This window comes from Salvia miltiorrhiza, chromosome 8, assembly GCF_028751815.1.
Source record: "Salvia miltiorrhiza cultivar Shanhuang (shh) chromosome 8, IMPLAD_Smil_shh, whole genome shotgun sequence".
Taxonomy (NCBI): domain Eukaryota; kingdom Viridiplantae; phylum Streptophyta; class Magnoliopsida; order Lamiales; family Lamiaceae; genus Salvia; species Salvia miltiorrhiza.
The window spans coordinates 32,644,914-32,658,381 of NC_080394.1; the positions used below are offsets into that span (position 1 = coordinate 32,644,914).

The following is a 13,468-nucleotide window of genomic DNA, read 5'->3' on the forward strand; positions in this document are numbered from 1 at the left end:
CATCCGCCTCCCTCGACCCTTCCCTTCCCCCTAACCCAATCAACTGACCTTTGGTCTCCCTCTTCCTCGAGCTCCACAACCATTATGACTTCCTCCTTCCCAAAAGCCCTTCACTCCTACCCAAGCCTTCTCTTTCTTGGTTATAATGCAACTGACTGAGGGGAAGTTCTGGGTGGCAAAAAACTCTACCTTTGAAGGCTCTGCTATTCTTTCTGTTTCTCTAGTTTCCTTGCTGGTCTCCGGAGTTGTGGCCGTAGAGTGAGAGCTTCCTCCTGTTAATAGCGTTATCGCCGGATTCCTGACCTTAGGTTTCCTATTTGGTGATAAAGCGGAGGAGCTCTGTGCCGCCAGAATCCTGACCACCGGATTCCTGACGTTTGGTGGCTGTGTTCGTCAGATCTGAGCCCCGACCTACCTTTCCCACCCTTTTGTACCTTGGTTCTTTAAGCTGCCGGGAGTGTGCTGCCACCGTGGGAAAATCTGAGCCAACCGTGTCCCGAGGACACCTTTTCCCACTACAGATCCCCTGTTTTATTCTTCTTTTTGTTTCCTTTCTTTTTCTCTTTTACTTGCTTCATCTCTGGTTTTTGCAGGTACAGGTCAGAGGAGAAAAGAAGAATGAGAAGGCAGAACAAGGGTGAAGAACGTGGAGTCTGAGTTGCTTGAGCAACTGTGAAGTAGGCAGGACGCTCGGGAAATAAGTGGTGAACCCCCCGGCTAGGCGAAGATACTCAACACTCACTCATGCACGAAACCCTAAATAAGATTTTGTTGGAATATAAGCTCGCGGGCGTAGTACAATGGAACACAGAAATGTAGGAGATGAGATTACAAGGGGAAAACTGTATTGAAATTACAAAGTAATAAACCAGGAAAAGCAGCCGAGTCGAGGAGGGTTCTCTGTCCGCAAGACGAGATACGCCCCGGTAGTGCTCTCAGTTTGGCGTGTCGTCCCCAAAGATGAAACGGCTTCGTCTCGTAGGTAGCAGCACCGCAGACCAACGAGCTCCGACGAACTGGAACGAGGCGAGAACAGAACTTTACGATGCAGAGTGCAGCAGAGTAAGAGTGTAATGCTTGTTTTCAGGTGTTTTATGATGCATGGAGGCTGTCCTATTTATAGGCACAGTCCACATCAATAGGGGGAGCCTGCGGGTTTAATACCATTGATGGTATTCAAATGGTGTCGGGAGTTACAGGTGTAACAGCCCTGCTGTTTGAATCTGCCATGACTCCTCCGACAGCAGTTACAGAGGTCCAAAAAGATAAGAGTCGATGTGGGCCTAGGGTAGGCCCAAAGGCCACCCAAAGACCAATTGCCAAGATCCAAGTCCACGGCCGCGCGTCGGGTGACGGGGCCGGGCCGGGGCCGGGCGCCGGGGGCCGGGCGTCGGGCGACGGGCGACGGGGCTGGGGCCGGGCGGGCGGCGGCGGCGGCGCGCGCGTGTGGGCTTTGCAACCCGTCACGTGTGCACATAGTTTTATTACATCTTATGATGTAATAGCTTTTATACTGTAATAAATGTGATCCACATCCCGATGTGGGATAAGCATTAAATCTTATTTAATGCTTATCTTTTCCCACAACTCAATGTTTCAAGTACCCAACTTTAAACAATTATTTCTCACTCACAGGAAATCGGTTTTGAGTAAATAAATATACTACGATCATCTACTCGGAACGTAGATCGATCCTGTCCCATTTAATTCTGTTAAATTAAATGTTTCCGGTACTCAAAAAATTATCAAACATTGGAATAGGTGGTTTGCGGCCTTGAACCATCCTTAGTTAATACTATCGGATATACTGGTGAATTGGTAGAACTTGATGTCTTTGAACCATTTCTCCTTCGTGTATACCGAGACAATAGTATTAACACACTAACGCCTCAACCTCATTTCGTTCTCACGTTTTTGTCCTTTGCGGGCCTTGGACAGCTCTTTGGATTCATAAGTGTTAGGTCGATGCGGCCCCCACACCTTACTTATATAGGTGATTCTTTCTCGAGTATCCTGTTATACTCAACCTCCCTGAGGTGTTTATGTCACGACCGGCCTTAATTAAGGATAATTAATCCGGGAAAACCATGACTGGGGAAGGGAAATTAAGAAGCGGGTTGAGAAAGGGGCGCATAAAAGAATACTCAAAGGACTTGAATACGCGTGAAATATTCCTTAAAAAGGAAAAAGGCATAGGTCGCATAAAAAGGGTACTCAAAGAACTTGTATACGTGTTATATTCCTTAAAAGGAAAAAGGCATAGTTCGCATAAAAAGGGTACTCAAAGAACTTGTATACGCGTTATATTCTTTAAAAGGAAAAAGGCATCGTTAGGGGCTTGGCTAAAATATTATCAGAGTTTGCAACGGAAGGCGTAACTGAAATAATCAGTGTTTACAGCGGAATGCATAACTGAGATACATGTATGAAGACATGTACCCTTTCTGAGCCTACTTTAAGTTCGACAAAAACTCCACTCAGCAACAACACTTCATCGCCCATCACAGCTCAACCTGCACAAACATAAACATCGAAGGGCTAAGTACAAGAGTACTTAGTGGGCAGTTGCCAAGCATATAACATAACATCATTAACAATTTCACAATATCGCATAAGAGGCATGAGTTTCTTTCATATCCTTTGCTCATTAAACATTTCCATATTCATAAACAGCATGAGCGCATTCTTCATCATTAACAATCATCAACACGCATCGTGTCATGGAGAAGGCCTTCCCCAACGAACACGGGCATCGCGCCGTGAATGGGAGCCTCCCTCAGCGGTCACGGCATCGTACTATTGAGGGAGGCCTCCCCCAATAGACGTTGTAACACTGGCATACTGGCATACTGGCATCGCGCCGCGAGAGAGGCCTCTCTCAGCGGACACGGGCATCGCGTCGTGAGGAAGGCCCTCCTCAACGGACACGGCATCGTACTGTTGAGGGAGGCCTCCCCCAACAGACGCAAGCATCAATCACAGGCATAAACTTATCAGCGTAAAGCATTCAAGCGTAATCAAGCGTAAATCATTTAGCGTAAAGCATAATAAAGCATACCACACTTGAAGATCCAATTTGCATTTTAAAGCATAACACATGCATAGCATTTTATTTACGCGTAAGAAATTGCCCACCTGATAGCAAAGTTTTGCTAAGGTACTCTAACTCCTTGTGTAGTTCTTACTCTCGCGCTTGACCTTAATCACGAGAATATAAAATAAGACATTGCCTCGAGGAAAATTCTTAATTAATGAGAAAGCGTAATTTAACTATGCATGAATCTGGTATGCATGAACTAATACTCTGAGCGATAATCGGGAATTCTACTATTAATCCTCGTTAATAGATTTAGCTAATTCTCGTCTAGCGCGGTCGAATAAAACTGTGATTCTTCCTTCCTCATCGGAATATTCTAGTCGTGAAATAAACCTTGCATTTGTACTTGATTGAAAAAGGACTAACTCAGCTTTAAACGAGGTGTGACCTTGTAGAAATTATCGGGCTTTTCGATAGAAGCATCATTACTAGCGTAACCTCAAATAATTAATAGGCTCAAAAGAGAGTAGCCAATTAATTAAATAAACCAGTGGCTTAAATGAAATAAACAATAATGGCTTGCTTTAGAGTCGGAAGTCCAAAAATATTAATTAATAAACTGGGCGGCTCATTACTGAATACGAATCGGCTCACCCACTGATAAATAATTGGGCTCCATCAAAAATTGATACTGCTAGGCTTAGCTCAAAGGAGTAACTTCAGCTCAAGCTTTAAAAGAATTAAAGCCCAACTTAAAAAGTCTTCGACCCAAAATAATTAAAATAGGAGTCCAATTAATAATTAATGTGGACTGAAAAGAATTAATCTTAGCCCAAAAAGGCAATTTAATCGGCCCAAATGATGAATTAAACTGGCCCAACGAAATATAAATGGGACTAGAATAATAGCCCATCATAAAATATGCATCAGCCCAACTCCTTAATTAAATCGAGCCCAATAGAAATAATGAGAAGGGCCAATTAAAATTAAAGACTGGCCCAGTTCGAATTTAATGAAAGCCCAATCAATTAAATTGGAAGCTCAATTCCTTTAGAATAAAACAAACCCAAGCTCAAATAATTCGGCCCAAATAATATAGATAAAGGCCCAATTCGAATTTAGATGTGAAGCCCAAGCCATTAAAATTGTGAAGTCCAAAATAAATAAAAGAAGAGCCCAACAATTAAAATAGGAAGCCCAATATCAAACAAAAGAGGAGCCCATTCCAAAATAAAAGAATGGCCCAAGAAAAGGCCCAATTCTCTTCCTTCTACACCCAATTCTCGGTCTCTCACTCTAATCTCAAGGAGCTGCTCGCCCCCTTCTCAAAATCGGCTCTCTCTTCTTCCTCAAAGAACCGACGCTCCCTCTCTTCCTCAAGGCCGGCCGATCGGCCTCTTATCCTCTCACCGAGATTTCGTTCGGCCACCGCCTGCTCCGGCCGGCGTCTTCTGCCGACGCGTCTAAGCCTGGCGCCGTCTTCTCTCTTCCTCAATCTACACGTAGAGTTCAAAATCGAGCCCTAATTCTCCCTGAAATCGAAATCGCCGTCGCCGCTGCTCCTTCGCCAGGAATTCGGTGATTCAGTCGGCGTTGGCCGTACTCATCTCTCCCTTCGTTTCAACCATGAATTCAGTCAGCGCCGGTCGTTCTCTCTTTCGGCCAAGATCTGATCGGCTTCGGCTTCCGACGCGTCAACCCCAGAGACGTCCTCTCTCTCTGGAAGAGCCGCTCGTCCCCTTCTCCTCAAACCAGTCGAGCCCTAACTCAAGAAGTCCTCGCCGCTGTCGCTGCTACTCCTTCGCCCGAAATCCGGCGATTCAGCTGGCGCTCTCTCATCCTGTCATCTCAATTCATCGATTCCCCAACATCGAGCCCTGATTCTCAAGGAATTATCGCTGCTGCTATCCTTTCGAAATTGGGCAGCCGGTCGCCGTCTGGGAGCGGCGTTGCTCTGGCCTGGAGCCCGTCGGCCTCCTCTCCTTCATGGTTCCAGTCGGCCTCAGTGATTCTCCAGCTCCGACGCCCTGAATTTCTGGCGAGTCGCCGCTGCAGAGCAGCCGCTGCTCGGCTCGGTACCGGTCAAGGCAGTCAGCCTTCCCTTCTCGCCGCGACGTCAACAGAGGCCCCGTCGTCGCCACCAGTGGAGGCCGGCGAGTCCGCGAGTCAGTGTTGCCGTTTATACTCCGTTGCAGTTGTCGAGTTCGAGCCACGCCGTTGCTGTTGTTCCCGTTTTACGACGAGGTAGCAGGAGCTTGTCGCCGTTATCTCCGTCGTTGCAGCTGGACTGAACAAGGAAGTCGGCCTCTCTTTTCTTCCATAAGCTAAGTCTTTGTTCTCCTTTTCTTCCATATGGTTATCAAGGATTGTGGCCTTTATGTCCCTGACTATGTAAGGGTTAAATGTTTGTTCTTTATGGCTTTCGGTTCTAAGTACAGTGGCAATCTATTTCAATGTATGAGTCAAACTATTTCTGTGGAATGCTATAATCATGCACGCATATGTGGTTTGCTATGTCCCTCTGTAATATACTTAATCCTGTATTTATGAACTTCCAATACATGAAGCATGCTTTGATGGTGTGAAACATATGACATCAAGAGAGCAATTGAGATAGGAATTACCTTGAATGTTCTTGTTCATGTGGTGAGTTGAAACTGAAACAATTGGTTGTTTATAACATACTGTAAAAATGAAATCGGCGAGAAGGTTACAAGATGGAACCTTAAGTTGAGCTGTTGAAAACCTGAATGTTTTGGCTTTAAGGAAATTGACATATTAATTGAATTGAAGAATGAAACCTTTTATGAAAAGATCCCGTTGTTGCTGTTATTAATTTGATGGACGATGGAAGTTCGGATCATCCAGTTGATGAAATTCTTGGTTGCGAGAGAAAACTTATGAATTGATAGATGTGTGGGAATAAAGGGCATGGTATAAAGTGGTAGATGGTGGAAGGAAAGGAGGGGAGCAAAGGATGGTGGCAACACTTTTCCTTTTTCCTTTTCCTATTCTTCTTTCTCTTTTCTTCTTTATGCAAATGCCAAATTATTGTGGTGTAATTGGAAGGTATGAACGAAAATTGATTGTAAGAGTTTGTAAAGTATGAGAATGATATTGATGAATAAATGAAGTATATCCTCATGCCTTGGTGATGCTAATACTGTAATATGAATCTAGATTAAATCCGTAGATTTAATCTGCGTTGCAGTCGGAATAATTTCTCGACTTCTAGTAGCACTAATAAAATATAACTGCTTCTGTTTTTCGATTAATAAATAACATGACTTTGCTAAGTCAGTTATAACTTGGAAATAATAATTATTGAATGGCTCAATAATCCTCGTCGCGTTTTTCTCATACGAAAAAAAATATAAAGCTAAAATAATAACTCCGTTTCTGATAAAAAAAAATCAGGACCATAAACTGGATTCATATATAACTGACAGTTGGGTTTCATTTACTGAAAGATGCGATATTAACTATCGCGATACCATATTAAATAAAAATAAAAATGCGGGTCATTACATACTACCCCTCTTAACAAAAATTTCGTCCCGAAATTTGCATATCTCTGCTAAAACAGTTCGGGGTATTTTTCCTTCATCTTGTCTTCAAGTTTACGCGTAGCTTCTCTTGTCTGCGGTGTCTCCATAAGATTTTCACTGATGTGATTGAGACTGATTTCGCAAGTGTTCACGTATTGCTGGCAAGGGGGTGTGGGTGTTCTCAATTGCTGAACCTCGTTGTCTGTTGGGGCATTGCGTGGAGTAGTGACCCTTTTGGCCACAATTGTAACAACCGTTAGTTTCAGCCCGACAGACACTCCTATGCATCTTACCGCAATTTGGGCAAGGTGAAATTCCTCTCTGACCTTGGTTACCTCCAGTTGGCTCGAGGTTAGTCTGTGCCTCGTACCTTGGTGGAATAAACTGTTCGGCCCGTTCCTTTTCTTGCCACACTTTCTTACTAGTCTGATTGATATTGTCTTCGTTGTTGTCCCACTTGCGCTTCCCTTTGAGAGTATGTGAGGTTACTGGTGGATCATTTGGCGTTGAGATCAACAATGGGGCTGACTTGTCCGACGACATTGCAGCTTCAATGTCAAGTGCCCTGTTCAGAGATTCCGTGTATGAGAGTCCTCCGTGGCTTGCTAGAGCCATCTTAATTTCGTACCGCAGTCCGGCACAAAATTTCTCTGCCATCTTCTCCTCTGTGTCCACTTGTTGCGGAGCAAACCTAGACAGGTTGCAGAATTCCTTGTCGTATTCAACCACAGATTTCTTTCCTTGCTTTAACTCGTAGAACTCAGCTTCTTTCTTCTTCCTATAGCTTTTTGGAATATATTTATCATATAATCCTGTCTTAAAATCTTCCCAAGTATAACTTGCCCATTGTTCAGGTGTCAGAATTTTTCGACGTGCTTCCCACCAGAAATCCGCTGATCCTGTCAGCTGGAATGAGACGCAAGATAGGCGCTCCTCATCAGTACAACGTAGAAAGTTGAAAATGCGTTCCATTGCACGCACCCAAATCTCAGCTTCAGCCGGTTCACTCGTTCCATCAAACGTAGGTGGGTTCTTCCTTAAAAAGAGTTCTTCGACTCTCCTAGTCGGGGGCGGAGGGGATGGGTTATGTCCTCGAGCATCTTGTGGTTCTTCGGGTACAGCGTTACGGTTTCTGCGATTGTTATTGTTTCTCGCAGGGCGTCCTCTCTTAGGCGGCATTCTGGTAGCAAAGATGTGCCAATTAGTACACTCTAGCATAATCTAATACAAGCCTCTAAAGAATTCTTGTACAGGTTAACTTATTCTAACTTGTAAACAAGTCATAACTCCAATGACAACATTGATGTAGTAAGCTTTAAGGGTCCTTAGCATCTCATTTCCATGAGTCATATCAATTCTTAAGCATATAATATCTCATCATCTAAACTGGATACTTAGGCATAAGTCATGGAGATTTATAGCGGCTATAAAATCATGAGCTTAAAAATTATTCTATACGCATCACTTATCTTGCTGCCTTCACTATAGCCACCAAAAGATACAATCTAATTTCTTCTATGTTTGCTTCTATGTTCTGTAGTAGTGGTGATCTCATAACTTAATAGCTCTATGTTCATATGGATTCATTCCATAGGCATACTTAATCGCGCTTGCGTAAATCGTTTCATTCAATAACAACATAACAAAGCTATTGACAGTTACTCACTTTGTTATTACGATAGTTCTCACTTTTTGTAAACATTAACTCAAAACTTGGAATAGCTTACCATTCTGCTTCGTTGAGTGTGATGCGATGAAGTGCTGAGCTTTGTCGATTGAAATCTAGACACTTTAGTGATCCATTCTAAGTTTGGCTTAAATAAACTCTTAGGCTCAGAGCAAACGAACTGCTCTGATACCACTCTGTCACGACCGGCCTTAATTAAGGATAATTAATCCGGGAAAACCATGACTGGGGAAGGGAAATTAAGAAGCGGGTTGAGAAAGGGGCGCATAAAAGAATACTCAAAGGACTTGAATACGCGTGAAATATTCCTTAAAAAGGAAAAAGGCATAGGTCGCATAAAAAGGGTACTCAAAGAACTTGTATACGTGTTATATTCCTTAAAAGGAAAAAGGCATAGTTCGCATAAAAAGGGTACTCAAAGAACTTGTATACGCGTTATATTCTTTAAAAGGAAAAAGGCATCGTTAGGGGCTTGGCTAAAATATTATCAGAGTTTGCAACGGAAGGCGTAACTGAAATAATCAGTGTTTACAGCGGAATGCATAACTGAGATACATGTATGAAGACATGTACCCTTTCTGAGCCTACTTTAAGTTCGACAAAAACTCCACTCAGCAACAACACTTCATCGCCCATCACAGCTCAACCTGCACAAACATAAACATCGAAGGGCTAAGTACAAGAGTACTTAGTGGGCAGTTGCCAAGCATATAACATAACATCATTAACAATTTCACAATATCGCATAAGAGGCATGAGTTTCTTTCATATCCTTTGCTCATTAAACATTTCCATATTCATAAACAGCATGAGCGCATTCTTCATCATTAACAATCATCAACACGCATCGTGTCATGGAGAAGGCCTTCCCCAACGAACACGGGCATCGCGCCGTGAAGGGGAGCCTCCCTCAGCGGTCACGGCATCGTACTATTGAGGGAGGCCTCCCCCAATAGACGTTGTAACACTGGCATACTGGCATACTGGCATCGCGCCGCGAGAGAGGCCTCTCTCAGCGGACACGGGCATCGCGCCGTGAGGAAGGCCCTCCTCAACGGACACGGCATCGTACTGTTGAGGGAGGCCTCCCCCAACAGACGCAAGCATCAATCACAGGCATAAACTTATCAGCGTAAAGCATTCAAGCGTAATCAAGCGTAAATCATTTAGCGTAAAGCATAATAAAGCATACCACACTTGAAGATCCAATTTGCATTTTAAAGCATAACACATGCATAGCATTTTATTTACGCGTAAGAAATTGCCCACCTGATAGCAAAGTTTTGCTAAGGTACTCTAACTCCTTGTGTAGTTCTTACTCTCGCGCTTGACCTTAATCACGAGAATATAAAATAAGACATTGCCTCGAGGAAAATTCTTAATTAATGAGAAAGCGTAATTTAACTATGCATGAATCTGGTATGCATGAACTAGTACTCTGAGCGATAATCGGGAATTCTACTAATTAATCCTCGTTAATAGATTTAGCTAATTCTCGTCTAGCGCGGTCGAATAAAACTGTGATTCTTCCTTCCTCATCGGAATATTCTAGTCGTGAAATAAACCTTGCATTTGTACTTGATTGAAAAAGGACTAACTCGGCTTTAAACGAGGTGTGACCTTGTAGAAATTATCGGGCTTTTCGATAGAAGCATCATTACTAGCGTAACCTCAAATAATTAATAGGCTCAAAAGAGAGTAGCCAATTAATTAAATAAACCAGTGGCTTAAATGAAATAAACAATAATGGCTTGCTTTAGAGTCGGAAGTCCAAAAATATTAATTAATAAACTGGGCGGCTCATTACTGAATACGAATCGGCTCACCCACTGATAAATAATTGGGCTCCATCAAAAATTGATACTGCTAGGCTTAGCTCAAAGGAGTAACTTCAGCTCAAGCTTTAAAAGAATTAAAGCCCAACTTAAAAAGTCTTCGACCCAAAATAATTAAAATAGGAGTCCAATTAATAATTAATGTGGACTGAAAAGAATTAATCTTAGCCCAAAAAGGCAATTTAATCGGCCCAAATGATGAATTAAACTGGCCCAACGAAATATAAATGGGACTAGAATAATAGCCCATCATAAAATATGCATCAGCCCAACTCCTTAATTAAATCGAGCCCAATAGAAATAATGAGAAGGGCCAATTAAAATTAAAGACTGGCCCAGTTCGAATTTAATGAAAGCCCAATCAATTAAATTGGAAGCTCAATTCCTTTAGAATAAAACAAACCCAAGCTCAAATAATTCGGCCCAAATAATATAGATAAAGGCCCAATTCGAATTTAGATGTGAAGCCCAAGCCAATAAAATTGTGAAGTCCAAAATAAATAAAAGAAGAGCCCAACAATTAAAATAGGAAGCCCAATATCAAACAAAAGAGGAGCCCATTCCAAAATAAAAGAATGGCCCAAGAAAAGGCCCAATTCTCTTCCTTCTACACCCAATTCTCGGTCTCTCACTCTAATCTCAAGGAGCTGCTCGCCCCCTTCTCAAAATCGGCTCTCTCTTCTTCCTCAAAGAACCGACGCTCCCTCTCTTCCTCAAGGCCGGCCGATCGGCCTCTTATCCTCTCACCGAGATTTCGTTCGGCCACCGCCTGCTCCGGCCGGCGTCTTCTGCCGACGCGTCTAAGCCTGGCGCCGTCTTCTCTCTTCCTCAATCTACACGTAGAGTTCAAAATCGAGCCCTAATTCTCCCTGAAATTGAAATCGCCGTCGCCGCTGCTCCTTCGCCAGGAATTCGGTGATTCAGTCGGCGTTGGCCGTACTCATCTCTCCCTTCGTTTCAACCATGAATTCAGTCAGCGCCGGTCGTTCTCTCTTTCGGCCAAGATCTGATCGGCTTCGGCTTCCGACGCGTCAACCCCAGAGACGTCCTCTCTCTCTGGAAGAGCCGCTCGTCCCCTTCTCCTCAAACCAGTCGAGCCCTAACTCAAGAAGTCCTCGCCGCTGTCGCTGCTACTCCTTCGCCCGAAATCCGGCGATTCAGCTGGCGCTCTCTCATCCTGTCATCTCAATTCATCGATTCCCCAACATCGAGCCCTGATTCTCAAGGAATTATCGCTGCTGCTATCCTTTCGAAATTGGGCAGCCGGTCGCCGTCTGGGAGCGGCGTTGCTCTGGCCTGGAGCCCGTCGGCCTCCTCTCCTTCATGGTTCCAGTCGGCCTCAGTGATTCTCCAGCTCCGACGCCCTGAATTTCTGGCGAGTCGCCGCTGCAGAGCAGCCGCTGCTCGGCTCGGTACCGGTCAAGGCAGTCAGCCTTCCCTTCTCGCCGCGACGTCAACAGAGGCCCCGTCGTCGCCACCAGTGGAGGCCGGCGAGTCCGCGAGTCAGTGTTGCCGTTTATACTCCGTTGCAGTTGTCGAGTTCGAGCCACGCCGTTGCTGTTGTTCCCGTTTTACGACGAGGTAGCAGGAGCTTGTCGCCGTTATCTCCGTCGTTGCAGCTGGACTGAACAAGGAAGTCGGCCTCTCTTTTCTTCCATAAGCTAAGTCTTTGTTCTCCTTTTCTTCCATATGGTTATCAAGGATTGTGGCCTTTATGTCCCTGACTATGTAAGGGTTAAATGTTTGTTCTTTATGGCTTTCGGTTCTAAGTACAGTGGCAATCTATTTCAATGTATGAGTCAAACTATTTCTGTGGAATGCTATAATCATGCACGCATATGTGGTTTGCTATGTCCCTCTGTAATATACTTAATCCTGTATTTATGAACTTCCAATACATGAAGCATGCTTTGATGGTGTGAAACATATGACATCAAGAGAGCAATTGAGATAGGAATTACCTTGAATGTTCTTGTTCATGTGGTGAGTTGAAACTGAAACAATTGGTTGTTTATAACATACTGTAAAAATGAAATCGGCGAGAAGGTTACAAGATGGAACCTTAAGTTGAGCTGTTGAAAACCTGAATGTTTTGGCTTTAAGGAAATTGACATATTAATTGAATTGAAGAATGAAACCTTTTATGAAAAGATCCCGTTGTTGCTGTTATTAATTTGATGGACGATGGAAGTTCGGATCATCCAGTTGATGAAATTCTTGGTTGCGAGAGAAAACTTATGAATTGATAGATGTGTGGGAATAAAGGGCATGGTATAAAGTGGTAGATGGTGGAAGGAAAGGAGGGGAGCAAAGGATGGTGGCAACACTTTTCCTTTTTCCTTTTCCTATTCTTCTTTCTCTTTTCTTCTTTATGCAAATGCCAAATTATTGTGGTGTAATTGGAAGGTATGAACGAAAATTGATTGTAAGAGTTTGTAAAGTATGAGAATGATATTGATGAATAAATGAAGTATATCCTCATGCCTTGGTGATGCTAATACTGTAATATGAATCTAGATTAAATCCGTAGATTTAATCTGCGTTGCAGTCGGAATAATTTCTCGACTTCCAGTAGCACTAATAAAATATAACTGCTTCTGTTTTTCGATTAATAAATAACATGACTTTGCTAAGTCAGTTATAACTTGGAAATAATAATTATTGAATGGCTCAATAATCCTCGTCGCGTTTTTCTCATACGAAAAAAAATATAAAGCTAAAATAATAACTCCGTTTCTGATAAAAAAAAATCAGGACCATAAACTGGATTCATATATAACTGACAGTTGGGTTTCATTTACTGAAAGATGCGATATTAACTATCGCGATACCATATTAAATAAAAATAAAAATGCGGGTCATTACAGTTTAGGAATCATTAAAAGTCAAAGACTTAACCTTACCACTAAGCAGGTTTCAACACTCAGTTGCTTTCTAGGGAATGCAAGTAGTTGAGTGTTCTACTTGGAATCTTATAGCTTAGTTTTCCCATTGAACCACGTTCTTGGGATCTCCAGTCATCATAGTTGGGTTACCACTATAATCATCCTTATTTTGTGGATTTTACACCCATTCCCTCTAGCAATTTATACATTTGATCTCGATTCAAAGCTTTAGTGAGCGGATCGGCCAGATTATCTATTGACTTTATATAGTCAATTGAGATAACTCCACTTTCGATCAAATGTCTTACGGTATTATGTCGTCGACGTATGTGTCGAGACTTACCGTTGTACAACCCACTTTTTGCCCTCCCAATAGCTGCTTGGTTGTCGCAGTTTATCATGACGAGCGGCACGGGTTTTGACCAACATGGAATATCTTCCAAAAAGTTTCGTAGCCATTCGGCTTCTTCACCTGC

General features: G+C 43.1%; 2 long non-coding RNA genes across 2 annotated transcripts; both read right to left on the reverse strand.

Moving 5' to 3' along the window:
• Positions 1–2,379: 2,379 nt before the first annotated feature.
• Positions 2,380–6,428, reverse strand: LOC130997766 (uncharacterized). Its single transcript, XR_009093176.1, has 3 exons — positions 5,662–6,428; positions 3,136–3,198; positions 2,380–2,513 (listed from the first exon to the last, which is right to left on the reverse strand). It is a non-coding gene; the product is annotated as an uncharacterized LOC130997766 (long non-coding RNA).
• Positions 6,429–8,785: 2,357 nt separating this feature from the next.
• Positions 8,786–12,665, reverse strand: LOC130997767 (uncharacterized). The gene is made up of 3 exons (XR_009093177.1): positions 12,069–12,665; positions 9,542–9,604; positions 8,786–8,919 (listed from the first exon to the last, which is right to left on the reverse strand). It is a non-coding gene; the product is annotated as an uncharacterized LOC130997767 (long non-coding RNA).
• Positions 12,666–13,468: the final 803 nt, after the last annotated feature.